Genomic DNA, 24495 nt, shown 5'->3' on the forward strand with positions numbered 1-24495 from the left:
AAACTAAAAGATGGTAGATTTAGACTAGATATAAGGAAGAAATTTTTTACAATGACGGTGGTGAAACACTGGAACAGGTTGCCCAGAGAGGTGGCAGATGCCCCATCCCTGGAAACATTCAAGGTCAGGTTGGACGGGGCTCTGAGCAACCTGATCTAGTTGAAGATGTCCCTGCTCATCACAGGGGGGTTGGACTAGATGGCCTTTAAATGTCTCCTCAAGCCCAAACTATGTTATGAATCTATAACTTACGTAAACCAATATTGTTTCAATTAAAATGTTTTGCGTAAGATACGCAGATAAGAAAAAAATAATTTCAACCGAAGCTCAAAGGACTTTGTGCCTTCAAAGAAAAATATTTACTTCATTTAGCTCATAAAATAAGTTGCTTTGCATTTCTTCTTAACACTAGGTTTTGGAATAATAAAGCTCAAAACTGTGTATCATAGAACAGTTACATGTTGAGTTTTCATCTTAGGCATTCAGAAGTTATTTTATTATTCTGGAAAAAAGTGAGCCAACAAAGAAGCAACTTTTGCAAAGAAAAAAAATGAATCACTGAACACTTGAAGTAGTTTTCCTTTTTGCATTTTGTTCTCCAAATTCTTCATAGTAATCCTTTCTTCCCAAGGGCAAATAAAGCTGTTCTTTATTCTTCCAAAGAAAGATGTCTCAGGTGAGTTATGTTTGAAGTTTAGTATGTTTGCTATTTGGATAAAGTGAGAAGCTAATTAAGAAATACATGATCTATGCATAACAGGAGAAATTTCACAATAGGAAGAGGTATGACAGAACATAATGGAAATGAAATCCTTATGAAGAAAAATGCTGGTTGGTGATCTTTGGATTGCAAAAATTTGATCGATTGGAGTTAGTGTTACACTGTGTTACGTCAGCACAACAAAAATTATGCTTGATTCCTACATACTGACTGAGAAATTTAATAGTGAGCGGTGCTTTCTTTTTAGGTAGGTTTGGGTGAGTTTCCTCCTTTTTTGTCCTTTAAAAAAAACTAAAAAAGGTAATAATAAAGCTACAGGAGTTTGTTTTTTTTTCCCTGGATGAGCAGCAGTTTCTGGTCTCTATTATACTAAAATAACCAGATGGAAAACCAGGCCCTGGAAATATCCGACCCATGCATTTGGTGTATGAAGTCCTGTACAACCAGAGGTCTTCTCAGAATACTACTTCATGAGAACATTCTTTTGCGCTATGTGTTGACTGATTTCTTGTGTTTGAGAAGAAAAAAGACTGGGGGAAAAGGGAATGGGGAGGGCCATATGAGAAAGCTGGGGTGGATGAGAGTCACCTCAATATTTTATTGTACATTCTGTTTATTGAATTAGTTTTATTTTAGGGAAACTGCTCTCTAGGTCTGTTACTTGTAACTAGGGATGTTAGTTCTTGTATTACAGAATGGTTGAGGTTGGCAGGGACCTCTGGACGTCGTCTGTTCAAAAGCCCCTGCTCAAGGAGGGTCACCTAGAGCAGGCTGCCCAGGACTGTGTCAGGCAGCTTTTGAATTTCTCCAAGGGGGAGATTCCACAACCTCTCTGGGCAGCCTGTGCCAGCACTCAGTCAACCTCACAGTATGAAAGTGTTTCCTGATGTTCAGAGGGAACCTCTTGGATTTCGTCTTGGATTTCAGTTTGTGCCCATTGTCTTCGGTGCTATCGCTGGGTGCCATGAAAAATGTCTGGCTCCCCGTTCTTTGCACCTTCCTGTTAGGTGTTTGTACATGTTAATAATCCCTTCTTTAGGCTGAGCAGTCCCGGCTCTCTCAGACTTACCGTATGGGAGAGATGCTTCAGTCCCTTCATCATCTTTGTGGCCCTTCCCTGGACCCTCTGCAGTATCTCTGTAGATTTCTTCATGGTAGATTTCTTTTCCAAGAGTTGGCATACATTTGATTCCTAGCTGTGCATATGTTACAAGTGCACGTATTTTAAATACAACAGTGTAACTGGCTTTCTGTTCCAGTTTTTGTACTGTTGTGCTTTTACCAGAAGCATTCAGTCAAATGAACGTAAAATGTATTCTGTATGAAGAAGTGGTGTGCCTGCCTCTTTAGTCAGTTGAAGGCGTTGCTGGTTGGCAGCATTGTAATGAAAATTAGTAAATTTTCCAATGTACTTTTTTGATATAAAATTAAAATACTTTGTGCCTAATGCCACATGTGTTTTGAACTACAGAACAGTCACTGAGATGTTAAACCTGTATAGTGTACTTCTGCCTTTCTTAGGAAAGTTTCAGGCACATATTGTGTTTTCAATTATCATATCAAATCTTTGAAAATTCGGTTACCATTCTAAATTCTCTTGATGGCTTGATTGCATGGTAGATTCACAGTGCCTATGGCTATACAGAAAGCAGCAGCATTTAACAGTTTATGTTGAGGAACTGGGGGCATCTCAAATTTAGATGCAGTTCTCAGTGAATTTAATCACACTGGTTTTGTTTCTTTTTCTAGTATTGGTGCATTGGGAATATGGAAATCAGGTATGTTGCAAGGATTAAATTGTTGGTATTTGCAGAAGGCTCTGACAGTGAAAAGCATAGAAACAATACAAATGTCTTTATTTTTAGATGGTTCAGAGCTTTGTTGCGTGTTGCTGTATCTTGCGTCTTGTGGGTTTTACAAGCCAAGCTATGGCAATGGGACAGGTGAGAAAAAACATCTTCGAGCTGTTTCTCAGGAAGAAATTGTTCCTTGCATTAAGTGGAGATAAGAGAGATCTGAAGAGGGATCAAGACAATCGAAATGAGAATAAAGCAGTTTCTGCCGTTCATCTAAACAAGGTTAAGGCTAAGGGGTGAAAGCTTTTGAAATAAAAGCAGGTCTGCTGAACTTGTTTGATAAAATAATCTTGCCTGTTCTGTTTCTCTTCTTACTTTTTTTTGTGGGAATATATTATTTCCTTGATTATACTATTTAAAGCCCGTAATTATCGTTGTAAAGGGTAAATGTAGAAGTAATAGTTTTGTATGTATCGATTACAATTAATACACATCTTAGTGAATGACATGTGAAATGGTCCACTTTTTTCCATTAACTAATAACAGTAATCTTTTACAGCTCAGGCAAAACCAAGTTATGAAAAATACTAAATGTGTATATGGTAAAAGCATATTTTTAATAAAAAGACAAAATTTTTGCACAAAATCAGTTTTAATTTGCCTTTTGACGACAGATTTTATTTGAAATTTAGCAACAGAAAAATTACTTAGGAACTTTAAGGTAATGGTTTATTGAGTAGAAGAGTTTGAGTCTGAAATTTATCATAGATAAAGGTGAAATATATCATGTGGTAAAGTCTGACCTGTGAGTCAAAAAGTTCAATTAATCACACTTAAACACAGTTAAGCAATAAAGTGTATATTACACTTATAGATAATAAATTGCAACTTTCAAAAATCTGCTTAAATGCTGAGGCTTTGATTAAGGTCTGCGTCTGGATACTCAAATATACTATTCCTAATATAGTTCCAAGACAAAACTATATAAAAGGTGATGTTTCATCTGAACAGTTTTATCTTGCACTGATAACTGGTAAATTTACATGAAAACACAAATTATAGACATATAAGTGTTTCGGACATAATCTGCTTTTTAGTCTCAGAGGTTCAGCAGCCAGAACGCAAGGGTTAAGATGATAAAACCAGAGCATTAATTGCACTCTCTTCTCTAGCTGGAAATATTTATTTTTATTATTGTGCCTTGAAGAAAGAAATAAAGTGAGTGAACCTCCGGTTTAAATGCAGGATTAAGTTCTGGCTGGCTGAAGTGCCTAAGCCAAGATAACCGGCTGATGAGGAAGGAAAGCAGCAGCGACTGTTTTGGTACCACGGTGGACAGCTTGAGCTTGAGCGGTGTCTGAGAAGAGAAGCACATCTACTGTCGTGAGCATTGTAAGAAAGTGCACCCTATAGGCACTCGCTAATTTCTTTCACTAGCAGAATTGCGTATTCTCTACAGTTTTGCAGTCCTATTCAGCATATGCAATCCTTAGCATCTCTGTTGTTTATGGCTTCTTTTATATCAGCGAAGTTAAGTTTAAATACCCTAAATTTGCTATACTGGAAAGTTTAGAGCAGCGCAACTCTCTGCATAGGTGTTTTTAAGCATCCAGATGTGTGTGCATTTTGTAAGATTTTAGTTAGTAAAACCATGTATTTCAGAAAGATAGTAAGTTCTTTTAGCGAAACCTAAAAATTCCTGACCAGTATCTCTCAAGAGACTAACTTACATGACAGTTGGTAGCAGTATGTTTTCTCCCATTTTTTATGCAAGACTAATGATGCTGACGTCTTGGAGCCATTTTTCAGAGAAGTAAAATGGGGTCTTATTCATCATTGTTATCACAGGTAGTCAGCACTTAGGTTCAGTTGTTCAATTTCTATTTAAAACAGGAGGTTGATATTTAAAAAAAATAAAATTGTTTCTGTGTCCATTGTAAGTTTCAGAATTCCTTGACATCAGAAAATGCCATATCATCTCACCGATGCCTGTTTCCTAGGCAATATTAAGCCACTTCAGTGAAGCTGAGATTCTTGTGTGAAATTGCCATTGTCCCAAACGAAGCCAAGGATAAAGTGACATGGTAATACTATTGTAATGATAGGATTAGAGTTAAATTAATTTTGAGACAATAATAAGTAGTTACTTGTAGTTTATATTTTACATTAGAAGCAAGCAACAGAGGAGTCGTTAACTGAAAGTTCCAGGTACTGAGATATCCCAGTTAAATGTGTGAGGCACAAAAAGGAAAAGATGGAATTCACCACCCATGGCACCTTTCTTTGACTCAGTCATCCTTTTAAAAGGTATTTAGGGTGGGAGGGAAAGACTTTGACCCTTACTTCTTTCCATTGTGCTTCTTTTCCCTTTCCCCTCTTCACTATCTTTCCACATTTTAGCATCTCGTCAGTATTACGGTGTTCTCTGAGTTGATACACGAGTCGGCACCCTGCTGAATCACAGACATGGCCGTAGAAAACATTTCACTGCAAGTGGAATGAAAAGAACAGGCGCTCTGTTACCACCTCTCTTTTTCTAGGAGCTCATGTGCCCGAAGCTGTTCAAGCCGAGGCTCGCTAGGTGTCAGCAAAGTAGTCCAGAAAAAAGCTTTTTCTCTGAGAATTAAAAAAGGAAATGACAGTTAAAACTTCATGCATGTAGGAGAAATTTTAAAGCATATTAGGCTGTTCTTTCCTTTCAAGTTAACCTAACCCAGAATACCAGTGTTATTGTGCTTTCCATGCCATTAGCTCTGTTTTATTTCATAGTCAAACTGCTTTCCATACAGTATCATCTGTGTGTCTAGGGAACAGTGACTACGTGCTGCAAACAGGCAGTAAACGAGAAAGACTATGATTGGAAAAGTGGTTGCTCTGTAAACTTTTCAAAATACCCTGTCTGCTCAGATATGAGGTGTGCAGTCTGTCAAAAATAACTTTCTCTTCCGTTTCCTGTCTGTTATCAGGTTCCATGGTTTCTTCTAAAGACGCACAGAAATTCTCTTTTGGGGTTTTTTTTCTTTGGGTTGGTTTGTTTGTTTGTTTTTTTTTCTTTCTAAATTCCACTGATTGATAAAACTTTCTGTATTTTCTCTGGCTTTCAGCTAGCTTCTGCCACAGATGATAGCATCTGCCTTTGCACTCAAGGCAATTGTGCTTGCCAGCCATTCAGATGTCATCTTCCACTAGTGTGTGCTTCATTCTGGCTAACGCTGGGCTCAACAGTGGGGTTTTATTTAACTCCTTGACAAGCATTATCTGATAGATAAGCCTCCAGAACTTTGCCTTTATTTCCCAATGCCTTTTTAACATTTTGGCCTGCTCTTAAGGGTGTTTGCAAAGGTTCGCCTTGCCGCTCAAACGGTTCAGAACCAAACAGTTCAGAAAAGCCTTTCTATAATCATCACAAAATTAGCTTTACCTGGAACTACTGTAGCACTAGCCATAGCTTGGACCTGAAGAACAAGCAGCTTCTACTCCATGATGTGCAATAGAATGTAACTGATACAATCCACATGTAGGGTGCATAGTTGCATGCATTTCAGTATATATGCATTTATACGTATACAAAAAGTATGTTTTCTAAAGGTTTTGAAACACTTGGTATATGGTACTCTCTCAAATGGCTTTTTTTCTTTATTTTAAAAGACCAGATGCTTTGATATTCATGTAGAAGCAATTGCTAAGTGACTTAGGGAATTGTCTGTGGAAACTGGAGCTTATTTCTGTATTTATTTATGGAAGTGCTTCAGCCTCTGTCTAAGCAGGAAAGCATATATATTGGCTTATTGTGGAGACTGAAAAGTTCATCCTCTGTGTCTGATGAAATTTGTTGAGTTAGAGTTGTGTGATGCTATAAGGCAAGAAGTAATGACCTCTGAGGCTCAAGAAAGAGTCCGAATAAAAATTAGTTGTCCAAATCTAAGGCTATGCAGCATTAAATATGGTCTGTGAAACTGCTGTTTAATGTTAAGCTACTGCAAATGTTCATGAGGATGCATACTCTAAAGAAGTAAAGCTCTGAATTTAATTATTATTGCCTTCAGATAATTCCTGTTATTTAAGGCTTTAAATTTACTTTTGAAGAGACTGTTTTTGAAGATAGTGCTCCACAAGACTACCGCTATGTTTAACTTCTGCTGCTGTGTTAGAGGGGACTGACCTATTTAAAAGCTATGGATCAGACAACATATAAGCTTCGTTGTTAGTGGACTAATATACATAGCACAGAGAATAAATGTCTTTTGCCTTTCCCATACCTGGAACATTTGTCCAGAAACTGAAGAAACCCAAGATGCAATAACTGCTTTGATGGTAATTCCGTAAAGAAACACGTGGGTTTTCTATTTTCATAAGTTTATCATGATTTAAACTTTTTCTTTTTTAACATGGGAAAACGACCATATTATTTATGTTGACAAAAATAATATCTATGCTAAAAATAAGCAACATAGTATGACAAATTTGTGATGTAATTGTTGAGAATGTAAAAATGGTGTGAGCTTGTGCCACCAATACAAGAGAGGGAATCTTCTAGGTCTTAAGCTGTGACTGAATAAGTGGATAAATCTATCTCATAAGAACTGTAGGAATTCTCATAAATTTGTGGCTTTAGGTGTGCACAGCAATATGGAAATAAAAAAAAATATATCTGTATCATTTTCCAAAAATAGCTTTTAAATATCCTGAAAGCTACCGTAACTGACTGCATGCTTGCTTGCTTTCTTGCTCAGAAACGTGCTATCAAGAGGTATGTTTTCATGTTAAGTTAGCTTTTGATAACATTAATTCGCTTCTCAGGTTTGACATTAGCGTATGGACAATTCCTGCTTTAAACTTAACAAATAAGATCAAGTAGCTTATTTTAGCTATACATAGCACATTGCATTCTGAGGAGTGGATCCTGCACTCTGTGTAAATCAAGTGTACCTATTTTCAGGCCCCTTCAAATTAATCTCCATGAGATTTAAGGGAGGTGTGCCGGTGATAAAAGTCATTAGCCGTCTTGTTTGCAGATCTCTCAAATGCTGTGTAGCACAGTGTTTCTTGTGGTGTAAGGTAAGGTTTTGTTCTATGAGTTAGATTTCAAGTCATGTTGGTACTGTTCATTATACAATAACGGAATTTTTTTAAAATCCTGCATTGATGCAAGCGCCCTGAATAATAGCAGTGACAGTGGAGTTGCTTTATGTTTCCATAGTTAACTTTGGACCGCTATATGAAATGATTTCTAATATTGTAAGAAATGTTCTAGGATTATTGTAGAAGCCTGAAATCGATTTTGCTGGCAAATGGAAAAGAACAACAACAGACTGCAGGTGTAGCATGATGGCTACATCATGTCCATTCAGCTTTTGATGCATAGAAACACTGTGGTGTCAGAGGTAATATCATTAATTATAGAAAAGGTGCAGGGGTACCCAAGCAAGAGAATAGTTGTCGCCGAAACCGGGTGTACCAAGCTAGCAGCTTCTCTGCGATGGAGTCAATAAGGGATATGGGAGTTCGTTTTGTTTCCGTATGCGTTCTGTGAAGCAGTCAGTCTTTAGCTTCAGGGATATGATGAACAGAGAGACACCCCGTACAAAATGCGTTGTATTTTTTTTTGAGGTGAGCAGCCTTCCATCATCACCTCAGAGGTTTTGTGCTTGTAAAGGCACCCTGGCTTGGTCTCACGTGTGTAGCTTTGTAGCAGGTAGGCTTTGGAAAAAGCTCACTGCAGATTAACTGGTAGCAATAATGAGTCGTAAAGCTTTGACTTGCTTTTAATAACCTTGATTTCTTTAATTTGTTCAACATTAATTTTGTATGCAAAATATGTCTTAAATGCTGCGTGTTCTGACTTCCTGAACTCTTCGAATTTATTTTGCCGCTTTAGCTAAACAGTCATAATGGAAAATGACTACAGTAGAATAAAATCTTGTATTTTGTGTTCCGACTGTACCTCTGCCCATGAAAGCATTTATTGAGGTGAATTAAGAATATGGTTCAGGCCTCTGCTGCTAATTTTTTGAATTGTGTGTAAAAGAGTTTTGTAAAGCTAGATAATTAGGGCAGAACCGTGTTAACATTGCAGATTGCTTCCTTGGCATAATACAATTTTGTAAACTTAGTTTTTATAGGCACTCCCTCCACTCAAAAAAAAAAAAAAAAGACATAAAACCATGCATACCTTTGACTGCAGGACAGAACTTTTCTGGGAAAAAAAAAGACAAAAAAAAAATAATATCAGAACCTGATTGCATTGAAGATACAAGCCTGAAAGGTTTCCTTGAAGTTATTGTTTTTTTAAAACCTCTCGGTACATTGCTGCTTTGCATGCAAGATGTTTAGTATGGAATCTTATTTTTACAGGAAAGTGTCAGAGTTTCATGTTTCTCTAATTCCCCTTTCTTTATTGACAATATGATACAAGCTTAAAAAGAGAAACAGAGGATTATGAATGATTTTATGGCTACTACATACAAGAAAAAAGGGAAACCCCTTGATATAACAGTCTCTTGAATGAGTGCTTGAAGGGCACATGTTGAAGTGCTTTTTAAAAATGGAAGCTCTTAATCATAATATATTTGAAAATAGATATTATTTACAGTGAGGCTGTATTCAAGCATGCATCTTTTATTTTCGGGGGATACATAAAAACAAGCCCAACCTCTGTCTTTGATAGTCTCTAATCAAGGGATATATATTTGAATTAATAAAAAAAAATTACATGGTTTTCAAATCAGTGTAGTACAACTGAGTTTCAGCTTATCTTTGAGGAGCATAGTATGCTACTGTACTGGCTCATAGGAAATTTTGAGGACACTGGCAATTTAACTATAAAACCTGCAAGACAGAATTATTCTTTAGCTATTTCTAATGAAAATTAAAAGTGGCATTAAGAAATGTAAAGCCCAAGTTAACGCAGGGCTTCTGAAAATGGATATATCTGGAGTGCACACTAGCTAGATGTAAAAAGCTGTTGGTGTATGCCGTAGCGTCTTGAATGTTATACGCTAAAATGACAATTAACAGCAGTAAAGTTGTATTTTCTTAAAAGAAGTTATACAAGTTCCTTAGGAAGCACTGCATATGATGCCAACACATTGTAAGGAAATACAGAAATTGAATGCAGTTGACCACAGAAGACATGGAGAATGTTTGGGTAGAAACTTGTTATTTGAGTGAATGCAGGCTACACAGCAAGTCTTAAGCTTGATAGAAATTTTCTGAACAGCCTTGCCTGAGAAAGTAATGCAGCAATTAAAAGTATTTTTTTCCAGCTAGTGCCACTTATGAAGGGCACATAAGCCATAGTTGATAGCAATATTAATTTGATACTTCATGCAGGGTACTGTTTTTGCAGTTGTTGGTATCTTGGCCAAATTTTTACAGTTGAGGATGAAACTGCGGTTTATGTGTGCAGTGCAGAGAGTTGTCAGGGCTGTCATTAGCATTTGTGGGTGATTTAGTCTTCAGCTTTCCTCTGACTTTTCTGATATGGTGATTGGAGACGCTTTATCCACAATGATTTCTTGTGAGTCCTTGGGGGTGAGAAAAATCTCCTTGGGATCCTCCTTCCTCCCAGGGTGCCCTGGCCACATGCAGGGGGACAATGATAACACCTGAGAGGGGAACAGCTGAGAATGTTGAGAAAGAACAACAAAAAATTGGAGAATAAAGCCAAGATTGGCCTATGGAAGAGGCAGAGGACAATATAAGGAAGATCCAGGGTACAGTTAAAAGCAGGTGGAAGTAGGGGAAGAAGGAAGGGATATGAGCTGACTGGGGAATGTAGAGGTTTAAGATATGAGAACGGGAAAGAAGATAACTAACACAGATGAAGCAGGTAGAGAAATGAGGTAACAAAATCAGCGTAGGAGCCTAGAAACAGGAACAGCCTTTTGCAACAGCTATAGGCTTCTATTGCAAAGCATGGCTTTGCACCAATAATTCCTGTATCTTGATACCAATTTATTGGAAGAAGAGTGGAAGCGAGACTTAGCAGTTATGAGTGCACTCCCCCATATGTTGATATCACTATGAAATTTCCTAAAGTTAATTTCTGGGTAGTTAGTCACACTGAAGTGTTTGCTGCTGTTTTGTAGTCTCAATTGGGAGCCAGTAATGAACTCTGTGCCTCTTTGTTTCTTTCAGACACCCTATCTCTGCCCAATTTCCTGGTTTATTATCATCTGGTTTTACAATTTTAAGCTTTTTTTAAAAAATTATTTTAAACATTTTTATACAAATAATGCATTTATTGTTTCAGTCAAAACTGATTTTTTTTTTTTCCCTAGGACCTTTTTTGATGAAATGATAGAGCACAAAGCAGTGAAATGACCAAATGTAAGCATTTAAAATGTTTCTGTGGATTTTCCTTTTGTTCCTCAGCAGTTGTTTCTATGGAGTAGTCACTGTTGCTATGTATTTTTTCTCTTTGTGGTTGCCAGAACAGGACTAGCTGGGTCAACGTGCTCATGGTGTTAGTGGGGAATAACATAATTGCTGCTTGATTAGAGGTGGTATTTTAGAAACAGCTTTCTGAGTTAGAAAAATCCCTATAATATTTAAATTTCTCTAGCAATGGCATAATCATGAGCAATTAACTGAACAAGGCATGGTTAATTGTGACGAGGTAACAACCTTTATATTGGAAAAAAAGGGCGGGGGAAGTAAATCTGAACAATATTTGATATTGTAGTGTCCTGAGCTTTGCTACTACTCAGTGTGCGCTTATGCATATCAATCTAAAACCTCTAGAGCAATGAAGCAGTGATCCTTTAATTATTTTAATCAATACTTTACAGTCAGACAGGTTAAGTAGTTACCTGTCATAGCTGAATAAACTCGACTGAAAGAACCCCCTCTCAGTCTGTGTTCTCACGGGTGCGCTCAGACGGATGCACTTTTACCTAAAGGGCATGCAGGTGCCTGACAGCAAGCTTTTGGGAAGTGTTTTCATTCAGGAAACTTTTAACAGTTAATAGGTTGTTTTTCACAAATGTGAGAGGAAGAGGAATGAAGAATGCGTCACCAGCAAAAAACTGGCATGTCACATCCTCTTCTCCTGCTTGCTGTGTTGTATTCAACCACTGACTTTTGGCCTCGTGCATTGCCTTTTATCATTCTGAGAAATGCTGAATGTAACTTATAAACTAGCAAAAAAGAAACATTGTGCTTCTTATTTTTTGTACGAGTTTTCTTCACAGGCTGATGAATTTCTAAGTCTGTCAGATCCCACAGCCTTGCAGCTTAGAACGTGCCTGAGCATGAAACTGAATTTTATCATCTTGAATATCATGCTGACAGAGAAAGTGCCTTAAGAAAATTCCTAACGGAGCCAGGACAGAATGTAGGATAGAAATGAAGCAGCTCAGAGGTGAGAGGAGCTGATTTGCACCTTCAAGTGCTGCTGTGGCTCAATTCTGACCCCCGTGCAGGGACAGTTTCAGCCCAGTGAAAGTTCAGGGATGCCAAGAATTTCCTGTGAGCAGAAAGAATTCACACTCGTAGCGTTTGTTTTAGTGAAGGCTTCTGCAAATACAGATTTGCCTCCGAATCACTAGAGACCACCATTTCTCAAGAGAGGACGTAAAATAAAAAAGTAGCACCTCAGAGCGGGAAGTAGAGCTTGAAGGGCAAGCATGTCAGGGAAGACGGTGCTCATAGCCCAGAGTGCTTTGGTTATACGGCAGGAAGAAAACTCAGCTGTTTGCACAAAGTCCAAGTTTTACAATAGAAATGACGGTGTAAGATCAACTAGGAATAACAGGGTTATGGAGGATCAGCAAAGGAGTTGAAACAAATGCTCACTGCCACCCTTGCCAGTACGCCATCCTGCGCCAACCGTATAATGAACTCCTGGCGATACAGTGATCGCATTGTACTGAGATCATGGGCATCTGAGGATCGTTATCAAACTGTGAATACTCCATATCCACTGTTTATTGTTTCCTGTTTGCTTTGGGCTTAGAAGTTCATTAAAATGCTACAATGTGACCTTTAGATTTTTGAGAGGTATAATTTGCTACATAACTTCAATATTTTGATAGTTTTTCTCAAATGAGGCCTAGGCTTGGAAGAAACTGTAATACAGACAAGCCTGTTATGAGGCATGTGAACAAATGTGTTGCCAGAAGCAGGTTTGAAAATGTGCTATGGTTTTATGGACCCAGTAAATACACATAGCTCCTAGCTCTTGTAAACCAAGAGATGACAGATACTTGTTTAGAAAGTTAGAAGATCTATGAAGATAGAGTGTAACTGAAATCCTGATTGAAGAGAGATCCTCACTATGCGTTATAACCAGAATAATTGGACACACTGTGAAAAGAAACGTATATACACTAACTATGAAGGCAACTCAGCACTAATCAGGGAAACTGAAACCGCTGTCAAGATAGTATCATACTTTGATAACAGTATGCTTCAGAAAATACTTGAAGAGAATAGGAATGCACAAGCCATGAAAGGAATCCTGAACTGACAATACAGAAGCTGAAGTAAGGTCAGCAAAAAATCTTTCACTGTTACCTGAAATGATTGCCTTTTGGAAATAGCAATGTCCTGGTGAGAGTGAAAGTGGCAGGTTTATGCACCTTTATTCAGAGTGATGATAATTAAAATGGAGACTCACATACCATTCTTGATGACAACAAAGATTTTGCTGCTTTACACAGCAAAGTCTCCACTTGTGGTTGAAACAGATAATCTGGGACTTTGTACGTCTGGTTCATGACGTACAAGCCTTTGTACGTCTGGTTCATGATTTCATCCGTTGGCCATGTGAAGCTACTATCTTTGGCAGAATTACCTTCAGTACTGCTTTTTATCAGCAGTATCTCCATTACTGAATTAGTACTGAACAGAGATTTTTTTTTTTTTGTTCCACATCACTAGACATCATAATGTGTGACTTCACTTGCTATGTGTGAGTTCATATTGATTGTGTCCTTGCCTGCTAATGAGATTTTACTCCTGCTTCTCCTCTGTGGAAAATGCAATACAGTCACGAAATCAGTTAGATAACTCCATCTTTAAACTTAAGAAACAGAGAGAACTCCTAAATTGTTGTGGGGTCAATAGTTGATAGGAAATGTTTATTAAAATTTAATATCTCTGGAGGCTCCCTTTACCTAAGTTTTACAGAGCTGAAACAGTCAGTACAATATTTAAACTAAAAAGAAAAAAAAAATAAATATTTTGCTCTCTGTTCAGGGTCAGAATAGGACAAATAAATTGTGTTGCCTTAGTAATGGAAGCAAGGTGAAAGTATATTTTGACAAGACTGTTCTACAGCAGAAGTAGGGCTATGACTAAGATAGAAGTGACAGCATGGAGGGAAGTCATGCGATAAAGTCAGCTTTTGGATGGAGGTGGGATGACTACATCCTCTTATCTGAGCTAAGCTGTGCTTATTCTTAATGGCTAGAAATAAACCTGAGACCAGGGATGTAAGCACATGAGGTTTTCATTTCAACTGATTCTGTAATTTTATGGATGCTCTCTTTATTTTAATTTTTCTCTTTGAAACATATAGCAAGATAGACTGTGAATCTACTACTGAAACTACATAGTCATATGTAACATAAAATTTTTGTCTATTTATATGAGGAAGACTTACCAGACAGGAGCCATGCCTGAGGAGTCAGAAACACAATGCTGATCACTTGATGTTCCCAAAAACTTTTCTCTCTGAAGCCCTTGTTCAGTTTGAGGGGAAGAGGTTCATGGTTGTTCTTTTTGATAAAGATGTTGTGTGTATATTTTTTTTTTTCTTTGTATCCTGAAATGTCACAGGGAGTGAAGTGTGTGGGGAAAGATACCCACTGAGGTAGTCTTGTAATGCTGCACTTTACCATTATATAACAAAACTATTACTGTATGACATTCCTCCCTACCTCTCTTCAATTCTTTTGGGATACTTGAGAAGCACAGCTGGCGGATTTTCCCCTGTGGACATCCCTATTTTTTTGAAGCTTAACAGTGTGAAAAAGGTATTGCAGTCTTTTGCAAAGGAGCATGAATTCTTTCTCGAAGGGCATGTTGATGGTTTTTAGTACAACTTTTTTCCCATTCAGAGTACTTAAGGAATATTAATATTTCCTTTCAATAACAGGCGATGTAGAATTTTTAGTAAGGACTAGAGATAATATGGGAGTTTGTAACATTCTGAAACTTCACCAATGAATGTGAATGAAAATATCTGTTTGTTCCCTATCCATTTATCCTTCCCGTAATATTACTTTACAGTTAAGGGGCACCTGCCTCGCCGGTGCTGCTTCCCATCCCCAGCCATCTGGAAGATGGAGAAAAATGATTTACCTGATAAACTGTATCATGGTGGTTGCACTGATATCCAGAGGGGCTGCAGTTTTATAAGATCAATGTTCCATGCAAAGGTTTTCAGTATATCACTATACTGTATTACCATACAGAGAGGGAGTAAGATTTTTTTGTGTTTTATTTTGCTAACAATTAGTGGAGCCATTCGAAACCTTATGGAGACAAATTTTTTCTGCTCTTGGAAGGTGTCACGCTGTCCTGAAGTGTGGTAGTGGGAATCAAAATGTTAGGAAACCTCCTGTAGCAACAACAGAGAACAAGAATGTCTTTGGATTCATGTTACTTGGGATCCTATTCAGCTTTTACCACATGAAAAGGGGATTGCCTCCAGTTCAGTTACCCTGGTATAGCATTGGGAGACGGAAATGCTGATGACATTGCCATGACGTATGATAACAGCTTGGACAGGTAATAGACAGGTAATACTTTCCCTTCTTTTTTGAAGGAGCTGGTGGAAGTGTTACAGGATTGTCCTGAACTGTGTACTTTACTTCCTGTAAAACTGTAACACCCAGACTTTTCATCAGTCCATAGTTTATTTTTCATCAGGTTAGAGATTCACTCATTCTTTAGATGTTTCTGTACTGATGGAAAACAGTGCAATGAGGATTTAAGGACAACATATTGGATGAAGCAGGGAGAGGAAGGAAGAAAGATAAGGTCAGCTGCAGTTCTACTTGAATATGTTTCGTTTAACAAAAAAAGAGGCAGAAGTTTCTACTGAAGGTATAGATTTGAAATCTGTGTAAACTCACTGATCAGCTCAAAACTAATAGAGAATTTTTACAGACAATGAAGTCTAAATACTTACCATTAAATTTTTTGTAAGTACCTTAAAATATGAGTTATAGGATTGGTTTTTTTCCCCAAGTTTTCTTTTGTTTTGCTTGGTTCCAGGAGATACAGAATGTGACCAAGAGCAATCATGTAGAACAATCCATATATCTCTGAGGTAAATTTTCGTAGTTTTTCAGGTAGCCTCTGACTGTGTAAAGTAAAATATACAGCAGTAGATATGTCTGTAAGCTTAAAATCAAGGTCTTTGACAGAATCAGTACACTAGGATTTGCTTTATGGTGAACTATAATACATAATCTCTGTAAATACTATACTCTCTTTGAGAAGACACACTTCTGAGCAAGTTGTTAATTTTGTGGCTACACCTAATATTGATTGGCTTGATCTAAAATAGTGCAATTGAAGGACAATCAGTACTATTTATGGCTCTATGTTGATCACTGTCTATCATAGTTCTATCATTAGACAAGCCACCTATATTAATTTTAATAGCACTTCAGTAAGACCACATTTGTTATTCCAAATTTATACATCTCTTCTTTTAAATTTCCAGCAGTAGAATCTCTGAAATTGATTCTGGAATTCCCGATAGTAGACACTATCTATAGAAATCACTGCCTGAAGGGTGCTGATTGCTGCTTTCTTACTTAGTGATGCATTTCTCAGACTACGACATTTCAACATTAGCTGGTGGGTTGGGTTTCCCAGGATTCTGTGGAAAGAGCATAGGTCTTAGTAAGTGTGCGCATAGTGATGAGTACATTCACTTTCTAGGTGCCAGACTGGCAGAAACTTGTATGTGGGTATTTCTTGCTTAGTCATGGGGAAAATGCAGCGTTCAAAATGATGGTGCCTAGGCCGAGGTGATCTGCCCACATGCCTCAAGAGTGAACCGGAATTGTGCATTGTCAGCAGGCAGGGGGATGCAGAACAGGTCCCAATGCCTGTTGAAGTCATCCTTCTCCTGTGTGAGGGCTGCTGGCAGTGTTATATTGTAGATTTGTAAACTTGTGCTCTTCAAAAGTTAACTGGTATCCCAGTTCAGTTCAAATTGGGATGTGCTGGTTAGACATTAGACTAAGAAGCTTTGTTTATGACCTGCAGCCAAGACTAACAGTGGAGTGAAGATAAAAAATTTAGTATTGTGTCACTAGTTAATCTATTTAAATTTCTAGAGCTTCTTCATTTGCAGTTATTTCATATATGCAAAAAAAAAAATAAATTTAAAACTCCTGCTTCAGTGGACTATGTATTTAACAGCTTCAAGACATTCTTTTGCTGTTAACCAGAGGTTAAACATATGGGACCAGTGTCTGAGGAGCTTGCTGAAAAGAGCGTGCTGTACATCTTTTGTGCCCAACCTGTTCAGCAGCAGGAGAATGCAGAGCTCTGTCACTGCATTTGCTCGGCTTCCTCAGCAGGGCTCCTTCCAAGCCCTAATCCTCTGCTGACAGACACACAGACTCTGTGCCAAAAGAACATAAAATCATATAATGAGGTTGTGGCATAAAGTGTGAATACAAGAGTCTGGAAAGAGCCCTCCTTCAGCCTTCTTGGATGTCACAGTTCCTCTCTCCTGTAAGTTTCTGATAATGTCATATTGCGTGCATGTACGAATAGTTTGGCAACAGGAAAAGAGCCAACATGTTAGGAAGTAGATGTTCTTTCCCTGCATCTGTGGTAGAGTATATAAAAAGCATGTTACGTATTAAAAGCTGCTTCTTCCCACGCTGCAAGTGACTTGTTGGTCATTGTCTTTATCCTTGCAAAACCTATGTGAAATAATAAAGTACGAAATATGGTAAGAATCAAAGGAACACTGAAGATGATGTACCTATATCTCTGCAGTAAAAGCATTATTAAGATGGTGCGTGAACTCAGATCTTCCTAGTCGTCATGCAAGATACCTAGACTCCTGAGCAAATCCATGGTGCCTGCAGTTTTGCAAGGTAAGGTGTTATACTACTGCTTATTTTTAAAAAATCCATGATTGCTAGTGCAGCTAAGACACAAAGATGTCTATATTTGCCTGTCTCTTCATCTTTCCTTTCCTTGAGTCTTAAAAACTTGAAGAACTCCTGGGGTCATTTGATGAAAAATGAAGTTAGAAGCAGGCAAGATACCTACTATTTGCATGATATTTATATGTAATTAATATTCACTGTAGCATTTCTAATTCAGAAACCTACAACCAAGTTGAAGTGATATTTATTTAAGAGCGAATCATAACATCATGATGCTCTTGTAACTTCTGATACATTACTGGCTACAGAAGAGGTTTGCTGGTGGTACTAACTAGCAGATTACTGTTTGATATAAAGAAATCAAAACTCTAGAGATGCTCTCAATTGAAAGGAAACATTTTTGTCATTGACTCTGATACATGTAAAAAACTTATTTCCAACTTAGAGGAAACACTAGAGAAATTTTTCTTAACAACTTCAGGAAACCTTTTCTATTAGTTTGAGGCTTTTCATCAACATAGTGTTAATGAGTAAATTTCCCTCTAGATCATGCCGTTGAAAATGTAGAGTTGTAACTCTGCCAATTGATTTAAGATGTAGACCTAGTGCTGAGCATTTCACAAGTTAATTTGGTTGTGCTGAGTGCTGCTAGGTGACAGGTTAAGCAAATGTTTCAACTAGTTAAAATAGAGAGAAGGCTTCTCTGTTCTGATGGTAGACCCAGAAATGATTAATCAAACTGTAAATTAAATAAAGCTTGGCTTTTTAAAGAGCATACAGTTGATTTCTTGTGCACCTAAATGGCTAGGATATAGGATTTCTCCACAGTACAAGCTCTTTCAGAACTAGGACAGAAGGTAGAAAAGCAGCACCCTATTAATATGCATTGGCATACTAATAATAGCAATAGAAGTAAGCAACAGGGATGAAGTTTGGATGCAAAACCTAAATGTTCTTTGCTGCAAATCATGAAATAAGTCGGGCTACAGGAAAAATCAAATCCAAATGCTAATCAGCCAGAGTCATCTAAGCAACCAAAGGCCCACTGTGAGTGGGCAAGGGGAAATGTAGGCAGCCTGACAGGTTTCGAGACAGATGTATTTGAGGCTCTGGAATGGAAAGTAGTGGGAAATGACAGGATTTCAATTATTGGAATGTCAGTAACAGCCAAATCGTGATACCTGTTCAATCAAATTGCCAAGCAGGGAGTATTTTATATTCTGAAAGAAAACCGTTTGTGGAAGAGATGGGAGGTTTTAAAGCAAGTTGGGGTACTATGCATATTGAAGAACCTGCACAGACTGTCAAGTAAAAGAAGACTTGAGTGATGTTTATGGCTGTCTCTCACTCGCATGAGTCCTGCTGCAGTGAGGGACTGCAGAGAGGGCAGAGGAATGGTTCAAAAAGCCAAAGGCTTTTGGAAATATTATCTTGATGAAACTTTGACTGCTTTTTAACTATATTTGCAGATGTAGAAGTAGTCATTCAGAGGGCATCATCCTCAATAGGAACACACCAGAACATCAAGCCTAGAGTTAGGAAAGTTTATGTTCTACTTCCTTAGTATGACTTGTTTCCTTTATCTAAACAAAATGCTTAATTATCTTAAAAAAAAGTCCCGTCATTTATTTAACACTGATAGGAAGCTTAATAAATACATTCAAGTAATGTTTTATAAAGAAGGGAATTAATTCTTTTCCCTTTATTTAAAAATATTTCTGTGATCAAAATAATGCTAAATCTAATTGTGCCTGAAAAAGATCTATTTAAACAATGGTAAGGAAGATAAAAATATGTGATGAATGTGAAAGCAATTTGACTAAAAGTTCCCTAAACTGATAAATTCCAGGCCAATGATGATTCCTTTTCTTCATTTCCACTTATCTTTGAAAAACATGAAGTTGCCATATTAATTCATCACCTAGTTTTGCTCAGATTGATTAGGTAATAACAACTTCGAATCCTACTGGTGCATTATTTAGACCCTCTGTAAATAAGTAATTCATCTCACTTGAGGACTTCTGGTTTAGAAACTGAATACTGTCAGAATACAGATCTATTTCTTTTACAGTCATTTTAAACAACAAGATTTTATCAGAACTGTGATGCTGATAAGATCTACAAAGGGTTTAGTTTTGGTGTGTTGTGATGATTTACTTTTGGTTGCATGTCACACAACAGAAGTGGTTCCTTATAGAGCCATAATAGCAGGATGGTTTAGTTCACCAGGTCAAAGGAAGTTTAAAACTCCTCTGGTACTTGGTTTCACAGCTGTAAGCTTGGGGAATGAAAATTAGAGATTGAAGATAGGGATTGTTGCTCTGATGGGGCTGGATTTAAAAGTCTTCTATATAGGCACTCATTCCTGTCTCCATATCTTGCTTCTACCAGCCACATGCACGATATAAACGCTTCACAAGCGTCCCCATCTTGACAGTAATCTTTTGACCTTATCTTTTGGACATCCACTGCAAAACTGAAACACAAATTAAATGGTTAGGTTTTGGGTTTTTTTGCTTGTTTGTTTGTTTCCTCGCCCCCTCCCCCACCCCCAGTTTGGCTTGTACAGCCTTGGCATGGATACAGGAGAAAGTGAACACCACTCTAGAAATCAGGCCTGCTCAGAGATATTAGATGGTAGTAGCACATGCAAAAGTTACAGTAGTTCTACTTTGACCATACATGCTGCAATATCCTGTAGGACAGCGATGCCTTTGCTAAGAACAGGACGCAAGCTTGCTATTGAGTTTGCAAGACCTCAGAGCTGAGGCTTGCTCTCTCTGAAATTGTCAGGCTTGGTCTGTTTGAGTTTGTCTTGACCTGCCTGGAGCTTTGTTTTTGACTTGATTTAGCTGTAATAGGTGACTATGGACAGTTATTTTACTTTCCTTATCTTTGCATGGTATGACCATAATTTTATACAGATGGTAGTAGTTAAGTTGTTATTCTGTGTAGAATGAGACATTTTTGACTAACGTAATGGTATAGTTTAGAACTATACAGGCCTGCCGTGATAGCAGAGGCCTTAAGAAGTGGGGACATGGAGTGCAGTGTAGAGGAGTACGGACAGGTGATGATAAGACATGGGGCATAAACTGGCACTGCTTATGGCTACAAACAACCCACCAGTGGACAGCTAAACCCATGCAGACCTGCAGCTGGACAAAACGTCTTTGAAGGGTAGCAAAGAGAACAAAGGAATAGCATCTAACAGATGTAAAATGTAGTTAATAAAACTGTAACATTGCAGACCACTGGTTAGAGTGTACATGTGTCATCTTGGAAAGTGAGATATGAGTCCTCATTGGTGAAAGGTGTTTCCTTCCTGTACTAAGGTTGCATCGGGAATTTTGGTACTTGGTTTTTCTTTGGGTATTAAATAATCCTGACTATTGTAAATGTTCCTTCTAAATTCTGATACCATCTTTTTTCTTTTACTTGGGTTGGTCAGCCAGTTCCAGGAAGAGCAAGTCAAACATTAGCACCGGACAAAAGACAGGGCAAAAAATCGTTACAGTCACTGTAATGCCAGCACATATTGGTGACACATTCTGTTCATGTTCTATCTGGAAAAATAAATCATGGCATATTCCACTAAATACACTTCACTGATGAAAGTACCCATCTGAACACCTGTACATACATGAAATCACCATAACACAGAGCAAGTAAAATCATGTGAATTTGTCCCAAAATTCATATGGGATAATTAGAAACATTTTATGACCCATAAATGAGCAGCAAGGGGAAAGCAAGGATCATCTCCTTTAGAGAGCACAAAGAACATTTTAATTAAAACAATAAACTTTATAGTATAGATTGGAGATAGCACTTTAATGTACTGCTAATACCTAAGTGTGAAGGCTGCACAATAATTTAAAGGTGGCAGTTTCGATTTAGTATAACTCTTTGCACAAAGAGATAGTGAAGAGGGTAATCAATTTTCTAGTACTGGGGGTTACCAAACAAGGCTGAAGTGAGAGCAAAAGGCAATGAATGCACAGTGGGAAAGGCAAGTTTGCAAATTTAAAGGCTTAGATGCAAGTACAACAAACTAAGTGAGTAATGGTGCGTGTGGTAACGAAAATCAGATGCTGCTGACATATGCCTCTTGCTGTCTGTGCTGCTGAACATTGATAGAGATGCTGAGTATTTATTTATAATGATGGTTTCAATTGCCACATGGAGGAAGGGAAGGTTTGGGATAGTTACGTTACTAACACTTTGTAACATACGCCTTAAGCTATCACGAGCATCACTAATTATTAAGTAAGGAGTGAGATAGGGATTTTAAAAAGCTGGTGATTAGTGCTGTGGTTGAGTATCAAATGCAGCGGTTGATTAGGTGCCATGTATGTGAGTGGCTACGTGAATGGTTTTATTAAAAATATGTGAAAGAGCTCCATCGATTCCTTTTTAGTACAAGGTTGGTGGAAACATGCAGTTTGTCTTATAGACTAATCACAGAAAAACCTTCAGTGGCCTAGCAGCAAAAAAAAAAATGGCTTGATGTCGGAGTGGGAGACGGAACCGGAGTAACGATGGAGTCTCAATATGAGTATGATCGTTCTCCCTTTATTCAAGTTTTCACAGAGTAGATATAGACAGGCAATAAGAACACGCGCTAGCGGCAGCTATATGATTGGCTTACAGTCTCTGTTCACGCACTGTCCATGCAGTTCATTCACAGATCAAATTGGTTACAAGAATTCACATAGTAAATTGCTTAGTCATTAGCACCACATGTTTTCTACCTTCTCAGTCCCCGTTTTTCCCATGTACTGATTCCATCTTCTACCACCTGTTTTGCTCTTAATCTAATCTCTCATAGTAGGGAGGCTGTCTCACGTGACCATTTTCTCTCAGACACATTCCTACAATACCCCCTTTTTCTTCTTGAGCCAGCCAGACCTTATGCATGGCATTTTCTATCATGTCAGTCACTTTGCGGAGAACACATGAGGCTACCATAATCACTAATAATATAACCAACAGTAGCATGAGGCCTTGCTTTAGTAAGTCTGATAACCATCCTGTTATACCCCATGAGTTTGACCAATCATCGAAACCATTTTTGACCGCTTTTAATTTGGACATTTTATCCTTGTTGTGACGCTCTTAGCAGGTTATATACTAAACACAATTAAAAACAGAATGAAAAAGAACCCTGCTAAGGCAATAAATACCCAGATTCCTAAATTTAGCCCAGAAAGCCAATTTCTTTGGATTTACCCACGAGAAATCCTTTTGTAATATTTCAAATACATTGCAGTTGCTGACAGCACAAGCGACCCTGGAAAAACAATCGTGGTAACATTTCGATCATCATAGTTACTGGTTTTGAAAAGGTATGTGGCAAAAATACCCACTCTAACGCAGTCAGGCTCTTTGCGAGTGCATCATCCCACTGTCCTATCAGGGCATAAAGTTGAAATTCTTGTAGGAAGGTGTTCAATGTGTCTTGCAGCAGTAGTAGACTATATCTTATCTTTCAACATGCTGTAATGCCTTCAGAGCTGTTGGGGTTAATGAACATAGAACTTATGGGGGGGGGGGGGAGCGGACACAGTGCTTCAGGGCATCCCCTGTACCTTCAAAGTGCGCTCATGTCTCTCTCCCCCTCTCTGACCTGAGACAGCCTCCTTATATCCTGCACTGGATTGACTGGAGAAGTACAGGCTAGAGTCGCTGCATGCATGGCCAGCGCACGCAGCGAGTCCCACCAGACTCTCCTGTACTGGATCGAGTAGAAAAGTACAAGGTAGAGTCGCTGCACACGTGGCCAGTGTATGCAGCGAGTCTCACCAAACTCATGATCCAGCTTTGCTAACAGCAGCCGTCTGATACGTGACTACATTGTTGTAATCCCTTCTTGTTATCTTCTTCTGTGAAGGTCAGGTTCTCATGGATACACACATAGTTTTTAGAGCAACATATTCTACAACTCGTACAAGGGTACGATGCAAAGCGGCATTTACAGCTGATCGTATAATGCTTATAAAACACGGCAAACAGCATACTAAACATAACAGACAAATTCCTTCCACACAGGCGATGAGTATAATTTGCTTCAACCAACCCCACCCCCAAGTCCATCCAGCAAAAAGATTTTCAAAAGTGGTCTCCACAAGTTGCTGGTTCGGTCGGTGCGGTTCCTGCAACTGGGCATGGATGGATTTGGAGTGGTCACTTAGATTCATACAATACAGTCCTTTAAAATCTTGACAACATGTCTGTGAGCTGAAAGCAAAAAATCAGTAGCAGTTCTGGTTTGCAACATCGCATATCGAATACTATCTACATCTAGCAATAACTCAGAAATAGCGGTACTAGTAGCATTGTTAAACTTATCCTTGGCAGCAAGAGAGTCCTTGTTATCACGAATCCTTGGCAGCAAAAGAGTCCTTGTTAGCAAGAGCGCATGCGGACTCCCTGTTCTTGCTGGTGCTGTGCTTTGATCTTCTTCCACAACAGGCCAAGGTTCTCAAGCAGCTAGATAAGGTGTCTGTGAGTCCATTACAGGCTTATGTCATCCAAATGTTTTTCTTGCCAGCACCCGAGACTGAATAACAATTGGGGTGATATATGTGTTTTCCAGCACCCAGGTGCGAGTCCCTTGAGTGTATTTACAGTCCTCCTCGCCGATTTTCCGTTGCTTTCCCATATTCCACCCCCTTGCTCAAGAGACCGCTTCTGCTGGGGTTCATTTTAGTCTCGCAGGGTATAACACAGAGCAATCTACTAAGGCATGCAATAACATATACACATATAGGAAAAAACCCAAAAACATATCTCTATGGTACTGCTTTGAATCAGGTGTCCTATTTCTCTTTTTCTGACGCTTTCTCCTAGCGCGTATGGCATACTTTTGTGCTAACGTGGCACA

This window comes from Larus michahellis, chromosome 2, assembly GCF_964199755.1.
Source record: "Larus michahellis chromosome 2, bLarMic1.1, whole genome shotgun sequence".
NCBI lineage: Eukaryota > Metazoa > Chordata > Aves > Charadriiformes > Laridae > Larus > Larus michahellis.